At 42.5% G+C, this 12,309-nt stretch overlaps 1 protein-coding gene across 7 annotated transcripts in view; it reads right to left on the bottom strand.

Moving 5' to 3' along the window:
- PLAAT1 (phospholipase A and acyltransferase 1) overlaps positions 1–10,659 on the bottom strand; it is a 29,399-nt gene extending 18,740 nt beyond the window's left edge. The window contains exons 1-2 of one of the 7 annotated variants that reach the window (XM_081138456.1): positions 10,450–10,659; positions 7,553–7,620 (exon numbers count right to left, since the gene is read on the bottom strand). The gene's annotated coding sequence lies outside the window, so the exon portion shown is untranslated. Of the gene's footprint in view, positions 1–189; positions 449–617; positions 742–7,552; positions 7,731–10,449 lie in introns of those variants that run through there. The other 6 variants (XR_013998884.1, XR_013998885.1, XM_081138457.1 and 3 more) reach the window with 6 other exon arrangements.
- Between the last annotated feature and the right edge of the window lie 1,650 nt (positions 10,660–12,309).

Raw genomic sequence — 12,309 nt, 5'->3', positions numbered from 1 at the left:
GGCGGCCCTGCCGCGCCCCCGCCCCCTCCCAACCCGCCCACGCGGCGCCCTCCCCACCCCGGGAGCGTTGGCGCCGCACCCCAGTCTGCACGCACAGCCGGCCACAAACCCGGGGGTTAAAAAGCAGCCCCGGCACCGTACTCGACCAAGGACACCCCTCCCGGCCACTGGGACCCTCGCGCAACTAACTTGGACGGCTGCGGCTCTGCGGTTAACCCGCCTGTGCGGCCCACAAGTGTCCATGTGCAGCAGGAATACGCGCTACGCCCACCGGGAGTACGCCCCCTCCTAGCTCCACACCGACTCCTTCTCCGCAGTGGGAAAAATCCTGGTCCCTGCGCCCAAGGAAAACATCTCAGCCTTTGACTCAGCAAAGGCGGGCAAAGCACTGGCCTTAAAAACAAAACAACAAAACCTCCCTGCTTCCACCACATGCCCCTGCAGGAATGTGCTTGTCAGCTGATGCAGCGCCCAGGGGCTGTGAGGACACACAGGGACCCCTCCCTGTCCCCGCCCTCCCACCTCAGATCCACTTCAGACTGGGAAGAGGGGAGAAAGCAGAAAGAAAGGGTACCCCGAGACCTCCAGGTACCAGTTTCCCCCAGTGGGAAATTCACCTGGCTCTGGATGGGGCCTTCATTGAAGACAAGACTCTCAGGCAGCCCCTTCCCTTTCCCCTTCCCACCTCCCCTGCCCTGTCCCTAGCAGCAGTCCCTTCTTCAGAGTGGCTTGGGCGCCTGTGACAGAGCAGGGCCTCTCTTTCAGACCAGGGGCCTCCAGAAGTACAGCCATGAGTTTAAAAATAAAGCTGGGCACGAAGAGTTTCCTTTTCTTCATTGCTCAAAAAAGGAGGCCAGAAACACTAACCGGCTAAGTGAGGAAGCCAGGCAGCCGGCTTGCCAAGTGCACTTTTTGGAGCACTGCACAGGACTTCTCTTCAAATAAGTCCCAGCATAGATTTTTACTCTGATGTAAATGGAGTCTCAGCTAAAAGGAAAGGCATTTTTCCCCTTCTAATTCAAAGGCTGAAATAGCTCACTAATTTTATGTGTTTTGTCATGATGTGATAGAACTACCTAAAAACGCAGCAGCTTTTATAAAGGAATCTGTTATGAAGATTAAGGGTGTATCTGACAGGCTTTGGCACCGCTGGAAACAGAGGACCTAGAGAGACACTGAAAGCATGTGAGATCTAGATACAATTATTAGTAAGGTGGAAACTAGAACACTTGAGAGGTCATAGCTTTGTTTTTTATGAGTTTCTATTTTTCTTACACATTCCCTATTTAATACATTTTTAGTTATAGACTGAATCAGATATGCCTTTCAAGACTGCTTTGACGTCTCAAAGAGAAAGCCATAAACATGCATTTTGCATTGTGTTCCCCAACTGTTTCAATATAGTCATCACTAAAAGAAGTGGCTTGTGTTTTTATACAGAAGACTTATTGTGAGCCCTTATAAAGCCTTTCTGCTTATGAGCTAAATTTATTATGTTTGCCAGGTTAATCTGCTTTCTCTAATCAGACACTTAATCATCTGGCCTCCTCCCTACATTATGGATTCAGGAATATCAACTGAAAAGGGTTGCTCAGTCAGGGCAAAATGATAAATTGTCTTTTCATTTTGGGGTATTTGTGATTAAATGCATCACAGTAGAATTAAAATGAAATAAATCTTGTATTTTTACTCCTAGGTCCTTGCCAGGTATAGATAAAATGCATCTGATTAAAAGTGAATTCAGTTTGATGCCTGAATGAAATTTGTAGGAGAAACAGACAAAGCTTTACAGTTCAGGAGAGCTCTGAGTTCTCCCTACATTTCTATAGATTGAAGAGAAGTTAATCACTCATAGGTACTCTATGGATGAAGAGCACAGAATTAACATTTCCCTTCAGAAAGAATAAGAATTAGTCTTGGACAGTAATAGCCAAATTTGTCCGAATCTAGAGCTGTAATTCTGGGGTCTCAAGGGCTGCACATGGTATGTGATGGGAGGAAATGTTAGATTACAAGCAAATGACCAGTGTCTGTTATTTTGGCTTTCATATTAAGTGAAGCATCACCTGAGTGGCACTCTGAGCTGCTGCCTGATTGCGTTGAGAGGGTTGAAACATTGAAGTAACCATAATAGAGAGGATTTAGTCATACTTGCTGTTAAATGAGTAAAGTCCACATTCCAATAAAAGCCCTGGGAAAGCCAAGTCATTTTTTGCTTTTTTTTTAGCACATGGAGTCTAAAACCAATTGGCATTGTGTAATGTTAGACAGTCCTCAAAAAAAACCAACCTATTTGGGGGTGCTCATTTTACAGTTAGCAAAGTATTTTCATATCCTTTATCTCATTTGAGCCTCACAAGAAACTCATGACTACGCAAGTCCTGGCAGTTGCTCTGAGTCGTGAGCCATGGCGCTCCTCACTCAGGGTCTGTGGGGTAGGACCAGCCTCTTAGTCAAGAGCTCTTCTTCTACCCAGACTCCCTCTTTTATCAGACTGTAAAAGCAAAGTCTTCATTTTAGAAGGAAAAAAACCCCACAAAAACAAAGGACCTGCACCAAGGTAAATGAGACCTAGTGCAAAAAATAAATAAATATACATATATATATGTATACATATGTATATATAGTAAAGATCTCAAGGCTTTAACAGAGATATTTGCTGAGATGATCCAGAGGTGCCAGAGGCTGTTGGCTATATGAGCATAGTAAGTGAGAGTTGAGACAGTCATTCAAATAGTTCCAACCCCATCCCCCCAAATCCATGCTGTTAAAGTAAAAGCTTTTTTCTTAACTGGACTATCCAGGCAACATGTCTTCTCAAATTGGATTTTTGTACAAATTGCTTGAGCCTCCCATTCAATCTGCTTTGTACATTCTTGGTCAATATGATTGGAACTAGAAATCTGTTTTCCTATAGAGTTCTCATGTAGTGCACATCCAGGCTCTGTCATATCTCTGTGACTGCTGCTTCCCAATGGTTCTGTGCATTTAAAGTTACTCAGCTTGGTAAATTAAGCCGATCCAAGTCTCTGGAGCAGTCAAGGGGACAGATGGAGAGCAGAATGACTTAATGGAGCCCAGGTCAGGGGCACAGAAACCTATCAGCATTCGGCAAGAAAGGAAGGAAATGGCTATGCCTTCCGTGGAAGAAGCTGCCTGCATTCTGCCCAGGGAAAAGACAATGGAAAAGCCATGGACAGTAAGTAAGGAGTCTTGGGTTCTAATCCCATTTCTGCCACATGCTGGCTGCATCACATGGGACATGTATAAAATGGGAAAAATAATAAAATAGCCTGCCATTTTCACAGGTTTGTAAAAACATCTTTTAAATATGCAAAAAGGGTAATATATAAGAAAGAATAAATTCACACAACACAATATACAGATGATGTATTATAGAATTGTACACTTGAAACTTATATAATTTTGTTAACCAATGTCACCTGAACAAATTTACTAAAAAATATTTTAAAAAGAAAGAATAAAATCAAACTATGATTGGTTGATAGATACAACACAAGGGTATCCTTAGAAATTACACTTACATTTCACCATATTTAGGAAGAGAAATGGCTAAATATATACAGAATATTTCTATTCTGCTGGCCATGTTTGCCTCTTTCCATTTTAAATTCCCAGTAAGTTGTCATATTTATGCGCTGTAACATTTACATAGCACAAATATCTGTCACTTAAAAGTGACACTGACAATATAGTTAAACCTTTATTTTCTTTTATTAGTCCAATAAATAAAACTACATCACACAAAAAAGGCCACAAATATAAATGGTTTTAGGGACTTTTCCCTAAAATTATACAATGCATTTGGGAAAAGGTAATTCTGACTTGGTCTTCCGTAAAATGCTAAATTTCTGCACAAAATCTTAAAGCACAAGTGTTTACAGGACTCTTGGTGACAAGAAAAGCTATAGTAAATGTGCCTTAGCTCTAAAATTCCCGTAGCCATGGAAACCCATGAAGTTTCATAAGTGTACATGCATGTGGCCTATAGTATTTATTGAAGGGCTGGGCCAGTGATTGGTGGTTACTATGCTCTGAGGGTTGACAGATTGCCAGGGGCTGCTCATCACAGGCATGGATGTTTTCCCTGCTAAATGTAATTACAGAGAAATTCAGAAATCTCAGACATTAGGGAGAAAAAGAACATGTTTATATATTTACATGTACTTATATCTCTCAGAATACAGTGAGTTAAATCAGATTTTTATTCAGAAAGGCTTGAGAAACCAGCAGTGTTTCTCTCTCCCCCCACACTTGCTGCTACATTTAAAAACTCTCTAGATTTGCTGTGTGTACAGATCCATATATTCCTTAAATGTTTGGAGAGAATGCCACCAGTTTATCAAACTGATTATTCCTGGGATTAAAAAGTATTCCCGCCCAGCTGGCATGACTCAGGGGTTGAGCGTCGATCCATGAACTAGAAGATCACGGTTCAATTCCTGGTCAGGGCACATGACCGGGTTACCGGCTACATCCCCAGTAGGGGGCGTGTAGGAGTCAGTTGATCAATGTTTCTCATCATTGATGTTTCTATCTCTCTCCCCCTCTCCTTTCCTCTCTCTGAAATCAATAAAAACATATAAAAATAAAAAATAAAATAAAATAAAGTATTCGTGGTCAGTGTTTCCTAATGTGTAATGGCTTTAAAAGCAAAGAGCACATGGAGGGAAAGAATCACCTGCAGATATCTGAAGTCTTTATATAACAAGGACTAATATTCTAATAAGACAAAGAAGTAATACTAGTCAGAGAGGCATATTCACACAATGCTCTATTTTGTAAAATATATATGTTATCTCATTTAGTCCTTATATTAATCTTGATGGGCATTACCCATTTTCACTTCCACTGCCGAGTCTTTGATATTCCTTTAATATTCTTTCTCAAATATTATTCTAGATTTTAATGATTTAGAATGGTCTGTGTGTTAGTTGAAATATGTTAAAACAAGCAAAATTATAATGGGTTCTTAAGAATACTTTGTGTTATAACCTCATCTTTAATATGCTTATTAAATATTTAAAATTATCTATGTGGCTGGCATTATGCCCCTATTGGCCTGCACTGCTCTGGTGAAACTCTCCCAAGTCCTCCAAAGGGGCCTCTTTTGATCACTTAGTGTGTGCGAGGCTCACTCGGTCTTGTGACTGACCCACCATGCTTTTCACCAGAAGAAGGAGCTCTGATTGCCTTCACTTGAAAGAAGTGCTTCAAATTAGCCTTCTCGTTCTGAGCCAGGTTTCTCTCCTTTTCTCCCTTGCAGTTCTCCATGGCAGAATCCCAGTAAGCAGATCCAACCTCTTCTCCTTTATCTTTGCTTCTAGAGAGGCAATGAGGCCATGCGCCGCCCCGTGAACCCCAGTGAGGCCCGTCCACGCGGGACCCAGAGTTTGCCAGGAAAACACCCTCGGTGCCAGACAAAGCCAGCTCAGCACCGAGGAAGAGGGGGCTGCCCTGTGTTGAAACTGGCCTAGCCACCGCCCAGTCGTGTGGAAACAGCTGAAGCTATTTTGTATTAGCATCTGGTATTATTACTGTAATCTGAACTCTGAGTTGTAATCTCAATACTCGTTAACTGGCTTTGTGACTTTTTAATCAAATCATTTAAGCCATCTGTGCCTCGATGTCCTTATATTTCAATGGAGTTTAATAATTAAGTAAACTTTATAGAAAAACTCTATAATGATTCAAGACTAATGATTCAGTTAGAACTTGTAAAACTGGAAAGAAAAGAACATGTGAAGAAATAGTTTTGTTCCCACCTATATCAAAAATACTTTCAGCTGTAAGTGAGCACCACATTTATAGTGGATTAAACAAGAGTTTACTTTTTTCATAACATAAGACGTCTGATACCAAGTATCAAACCCATCAGCAAATCCTGGTGGTGTGACCTTTAAAATATATCTAGAATCTAACGTTTTTCTCTACCTCCACCACTTCCACTATGGCCAACCATCATCGGCTCTCCCAGTATTTTTCTCACTTGTCTCCTGTCTCCTCCCTTGCTCTCCTTCAACGTTTTCTATATCCAGCAGCCTTAAAGGCTTTTTGAAGTACCAAAAAGTAAAATTTAAGTAATGCATTGCTCCTCTACTCAAAATCCTCCAACGATTTCTTATGTCCTTCAGAATGAAATCTAAAACAGTTACCATAGTGTTCACGCTTCTAAATGATCTGGAAGCCTGTGATCTCTCATTCCCTTACATTTTCCCTGTGGCTCGCTCAGTTCTGGCCTCTCTGGTCTTCCTGAAGCTCCTTGAACATGCTGAACATGCTTTCCCTCAGGGCCTTTGCACGTGTTGTTCCCTCTTCCTGGAACACTCCTTCCCACTGCCCCCCCTGCCCCAATATCTGCATGACTTGCTCCCTCACTCCTTTCATCTCTCTCAAGTGTCACTTTATCAGATATACCTTTCATTATCAACCTATATAAAATGACACCCTCATCACTCTCCAGATTTTTTTATCCTTAATTTTTACCATAGCTCTTAACTCTAGCTGACATATTTAATATTGGCTGTCTTTCCTCCTGCTAAAATGTAAGCTCCCTGTAAGCAGGGGCATATGAATCCCCAGCACTAGCACAGTGCCTATACCTAATAAGGATTCAGTAAATAGAGGCTGAATGACTACTTCGGCAGCGTAATGATATCAAGTCCCTCTGTCAGTGGCTCTGCAATTCCTTGGGCCTTCTCCTTGCTGCAAGGTGGCTGCAGCAGCTCCCACCATCATGTTCTCACACCACCACCTTCCCAAGTAGAAAGTGGTGGGACAGAGCCTTTTTCCTCCTGCACTTCTCTCTTAACAGGGAGACCAATACCTCTCCTAGAATCTTCTAGCAGAAATTTCTTTATATTTTACTGACTAGAGGTGGTTCAGGGGCCACCCCTATCTGCAAGAGAAACTGAGTAAGTATTTGGCTTTTCTAGCCTTTAGAGAGGGAGGCAGGCAAGGGAGAACTGTATGATTAATAAAACCACCATGGCAACAAAAAGCCATTCGGTTATATCCCACAAGACCCATGAATGCCCGGTAGAGTGCTTTCACCCTGTAATGCTCCCATTTTTTCCACCCTTCACATCTTGAAAATGCAGCCACTTATATGACTTATCTTTTCAATTTAATTATTGTTCCATTAAATGAAAACATTTTCAAACAATTATGTGGAAAACATTACTTATGTAATTCTATTAGAGAAGGTTGATAGAAGGCTGTATCAACGGGAGAACTGGGTAGGCAGATGAAGGAAAGTGGCCAAAGACATGCACACCCCAGAAGGGCGCAGGAGGAGGCAAGCTGAGGGAAGGTCTGCTGAGAGATGAATGCGGCTGTGCTGAGGAGGGAGGGGGGAGGGGGGAGGGGGGGTGGGGAGTTAAGAACAGGAGCCAGAGTGGTACTTTCCTACTAGATTTCACATTCTTATTCATGCTTTGCAAAAGAACCAAGACCAGGTTTTTATGTAACATGCGTAAATCAGACACTCAGGATGTTGAATAGGGATTTATATATTTTTTAAATAACTTACCAAAGCGCACTTCTTGACAAGCTGATGCTGTGTGGTCCATGACAGTGTCCTCCAAGTTCCAAGAGAGTCTGGAAAAGGAATTAGGATCTGGATGCCCAAATAAGCTCCCCTCTTCACATCTTTCACGAGCTATCAATGCCTTAATATATCAACCACTGAGTGAAGATATATTTCAGGTCTGAAAAATGAGGCAATAGATAAGAAAGCAAGTTATACTGGACTCAGCGTAGGGAGAGAGGAGACAAAGAGAGCCTCCTTAGTTTCTAATCTCAAGCATTCTTGTCCCAGGCCTCCAATTCTTGGGCACACACACAGAAATATAACGGCTCAGAATACCAGAGTCCTAGACGCAGAAGGGAAGAAAGCGAGGCCCTTAAGACACAGGTGTCCTCACTACCAGACTTTCAAGTAAGCCCTACCTCAGATGAGCACACAGACATTGTGTAACCCCACTGTTTTCTCCTGTAGCTATTCAGAGAGTACGGGGAGCTTTTCATGTTTTGTAATGATATTTAGGATGGCATGTAAGGTGGACATTTCTAAATGAGTGGCATTTGAATGCCTATCCACTCAGATATCTTTTGCAACAAAGCATGGAGGAGAGACAGGTAAAACAGAATTAATGAAAATCACCACTGGCTGTGACATCTTTTTTGTCACACGTGCCATCTGGGATAAGGACACTGGCCTGTTGCCCTGTTCACACATCTTAATACCAAACTGGCAGGTTCTCCACTCTAGTGGAAAATGGCTTTAAATTTTTTCTGTTGAATTATCAAATAAATAAATAAGATTGGACATTAAAAGGGGAACACATTGCCCTTGAGATAATTTGATTCTCCACTAAATTCTCATGCTCATGCTGTATGAACCTGCAACCAGGCTCTGCTCTGAGAGTTAAGGACAGATTGATTACCTGGTTTTATATTCCAGCTCTGCCATGCATAGCAGTGTGACCACAGTAGGTTACTTAACCTCTCTGTTCCCCAATTTTACGATATTCTATGAAGACCTACCTTTTTAGGTTAAACAAATTAATAAACAATAAATGCTTAGAATAATGACTGGTAAGTGCCAAAATGTTAGCAATGATTGTGATTGTCGCTACCCAAAGTACACGGTTAGAGAGTAGACACAGGAGGATATTGTGGAAATGAAACTTTGACTAAGTAGATTTAAGGACATAAATAAAACAAGTATTTTATTTCTAAGTAAAATAGAACTGCGAAAGAAATTATAGCACGATCTGTTTCAAAAAATATAAAAGACATTGTCTTATGTGGAACGTATCACAGATGCCCTCTCTCTGCCTTGGGCTATATATGAAACTTGGCTCTTCATTGAACTGACTGGACACTTTAGCCAGAGACCAATCATTCAATCCAGGACACTAAATCATGGAAACCAAGTTTTTGGTTCAAGTGACTTTTCTCTCTTTCTCTGCTCACACTGTCGGATTGATGGTATTAGGACCAAAGAACCGGTTGAACCGGTATCTTCAGGCCTCCTGGAACAACCTCCCTCCTTTCTTCTTTTTTTTAAAGCAGATAACTAATCTTTACTTTTCCCAGGGCCACCTGAAACTCAACTTCTTAATGTGAAACTTTGAATATTGATTATCTGTGGCTCATCACTAGAAAAAATTGTCAAGAATCCTTGGGCTGCTGGTTTTCACTTTCTGTTTTATCCAGCCAGTGCTGCCATCTTACGGGACAGCGCCTGCGGTTTTCATCCGCAGTTTTCATCCGCAGCGGAGTGGCCTGTGACGGGCCCAGAGACTCAGCCGTACTTGAAAGGGCTGCGGCTCCGGTCATGGACGCTGCAAAGCAGTCACGTCGTGTGTGTGAGCTCCTCGGCAGCGTTCGCCCCAATACTGTGTGTGTGAGCTCCTCGGCAGCGTTCGCCCCAATACTCAGGCTGGTGTTTGATGACTCACGGTTAACGTTATTATGGTCCCTGATGAATGGATATGCACATTGACCAATGGAGGTAACTCCTGGGCTGGTGGGAAATAGCACTAATATTTCCAGAATGCCTGGAAACTACTGGAAAAAAAAAAATACATCAAAGAGCAGAGGCAAATTTAAGGGAAAGGAAATGCAAAAAGAGCTCTGCTACCAACGAAGCATGCCCTTTTTTGCTGAGTTACTTTTTCTGCCCACTCTGTCCCACCCATCCCAGTTTAACCTCCACGGGGCCTCCAGAATTGTTTCTGACTCAGACCTGATCTGACTCAGGCCTGATCAGACCTAACTCCCCTGATTAATCCCTCTCCTCCACCTGCAAGGGAAGGCACAAAGGCCTCAGCCCTTCCCTTCGGCCTTGACACCCGATCCCATTTTCCTTTCCCCCCCCACCTCTACCCCCTCCTTCGCCTGACCACCCCCAGTCCCTGCACCACGTGTTCCAGCCACATACAACTGCCTCAGATTCCCTGGCCACGACAGATGTCATCTTGTCTCCATGTTCATTAGGCTCTTGTGTCTCCTGTTTCAGTGGTAAAAGCTCCTCGCATTTCAAGGCCCAGTTCAAACGTTACCCCTCCAAACATGAAGCAGCGTTTCCCTTTCCTCGTCTTTCACTGCACTTTATTCATAACTTTCTAAAGCAGAGCCTGTCACAGGTGCTCATCTCTTGCCCAGTCGATTGTGAACTCCTCAGAATCCAAACTCCTCAGCTTTGGGGCCTATTACTCCTATTTGCGTCTCTAATCCCTAACTCGGGACTATAGGTCTCTGGTGGTTAAATAACCCTTAGAATGAAAATGTGAGTGAGCCTGCCTTTCTTTTGTTTTTGTCTCCCTTACTATCTTTGTTACTTCTCGCAGGGGAGTCATTTTGCTCAGCACAAGCGCCCATTCTCGCAGCCCTGACACTGTGCCCCCTGAAAGACCTCACCTGTGAGTGAAAGTGAGGTGCGTCTCGCGGCCTCCTCGGGGGCAGATGAAGGATGTTCTGTGGCAGCTCCTAACACAGAATTATAACTTGATAAGAAGCAGCTGTCCCGTCTCACCTGCTGTCATCAGTTCTGTTCCAGAAGCCGCTTACAAACTCGGCTTTCTGACAACCCAGAAGCTGTTCAGCAGCCTCCCCGTTGATTTGCTCTCTGGCAGAGCTGAGAAGGAACTGGCTTGTAGTCAGAGGGCCTGAATTCTGGCCTTGGCTCTGCAGCTTGAAATGCATATGGGTTCATGCAGGACACTCAGGGCTGAGTCTCCGTTTCCTCCTGTGCAAAACAAGGAAAATAACCCTTTACCCAGCCCTGCTGACCTTGCAAGATTCTTATGAGTTTCAGAAGATGCAAATAATTTGAATTCACTTTAAGAAATAGGAAATTCACCAGGGGAAATGGAGGGTAGAAATATAATATTTATACCTTAGCCCTGTCTGAGGTTTTCTACACTATTTTCTTTAGGAAGATAAAATTAAATATAATGTCTAAGATACACTAATTTCCACATGCAGATCAAACTCAATACTATGCCTGAGACATATTCTATTATCCAGAAGAGAGACCAGCCTCTACCACCAGGAACCTGGGTCCTTTTTAAGGAGTGTGCATTCAAAGTACATTTCCCAGTTGTCACCATTGGTGCCATTTATATGTGAGAGCACACGTCCAGGCTCAGTTTAGCCTGTTGGGCATTGACTACGGGCCAAATAAAAGCCATGCCCTAGAAATATCTGTGTATCTATCAGGGAGGTAACTAACCTGCTTGGACATTTCTAGTTACCAATGCCACTGCCACCACTTGGGACCCGGTGGAGCTGGGAAGCTACTGCACCCAATGTTGGTAGAATGGAAACAACTCAGCCACAGAGAACAGCACACCTTTGTATGATATGTGGGCAGAAAAGAGACCCTTAACATGGTTGCTTGCACCTTTCAAGCACTTTAGGCTTCAGGGATGTAACAACTCTCTCCCCTGTGCATATATATAAGACCAGCAAAACTGGAGCAAGATGAATTCTTTTATTACCACACAGTTCCAAGACTGACAATCTTCTTCAACTCCATTTATAAGTCTGGTTCTTTCTGGCACACCTCCTTTTCCTTCATGGTAAATGAAGGTGGGTTTTTCCTGATGGTGGGTTTTGTCTCTGCCTACGGTCTGAACACAAATGATAGATGGGTTTTTTCTAAAGAGGTTACTAGTCTCTCTATAAATCAGTGGACATAAATGGACCGATAAGGATACTTTTGGAATGCCCGAAATGTAAAGAGGGACCATACCAAGTGTTGGCAAAGGTAGTGCAATTGGAATTCTCATACATTGCTGGTGAGAACGCGAAATGGTACAGCCATTCTGGAAAACAGTTGGGCAGTTTCTTAAAAAGTTAAACATTCACTTACCATATGACCCAGCTATTCCATTCCTTGGTATTTACTGAAGGTAAATGAAAATATATGTCCATATAAATAAAGACCTGCATGATTGTTCATAGTTTAATTTATAATAGCCCCAAATTGGGAACAGCCCAACAGTAAATGAATGGATAAACAAATTGTGAGATATATATATATATATGTTCATTTATTCAGTGGAATATTACTTAGTGATGAAAATGACTAACTGTTGATACACACAACAATGTAGGTGGAGCTCAAAATACTTATGTTGAATGACAAAAGCCAAAAAAAATTTCTATGATTCCACTTACATAAAATCATAGAAAATGTACTCTAATCTATGGTGACAGAGACCAGTCAGTGTTTCCTGGGGATTGGTGAATGAGGTCAAGGAAGGATGAGAGGTA

This window comes from Miniopterus schreibersii, assembly GCF_964146895.1.
Source record: "Miniopterus schreibersii genome assembly, chromosome: 5".
Taxonomy (NCBI): domain Eukaryota; kingdom Metazoa; phylum Chordata; class Mammalia; order Chiroptera; family Miniopteridae; genus Miniopterus; species Miniopterus schreibersii.
The sequence above is the reverse complement of the archived record's forward strand: the minus strand, read 5'-3'. Positions and strand labels throughout refer to the sequence as shown.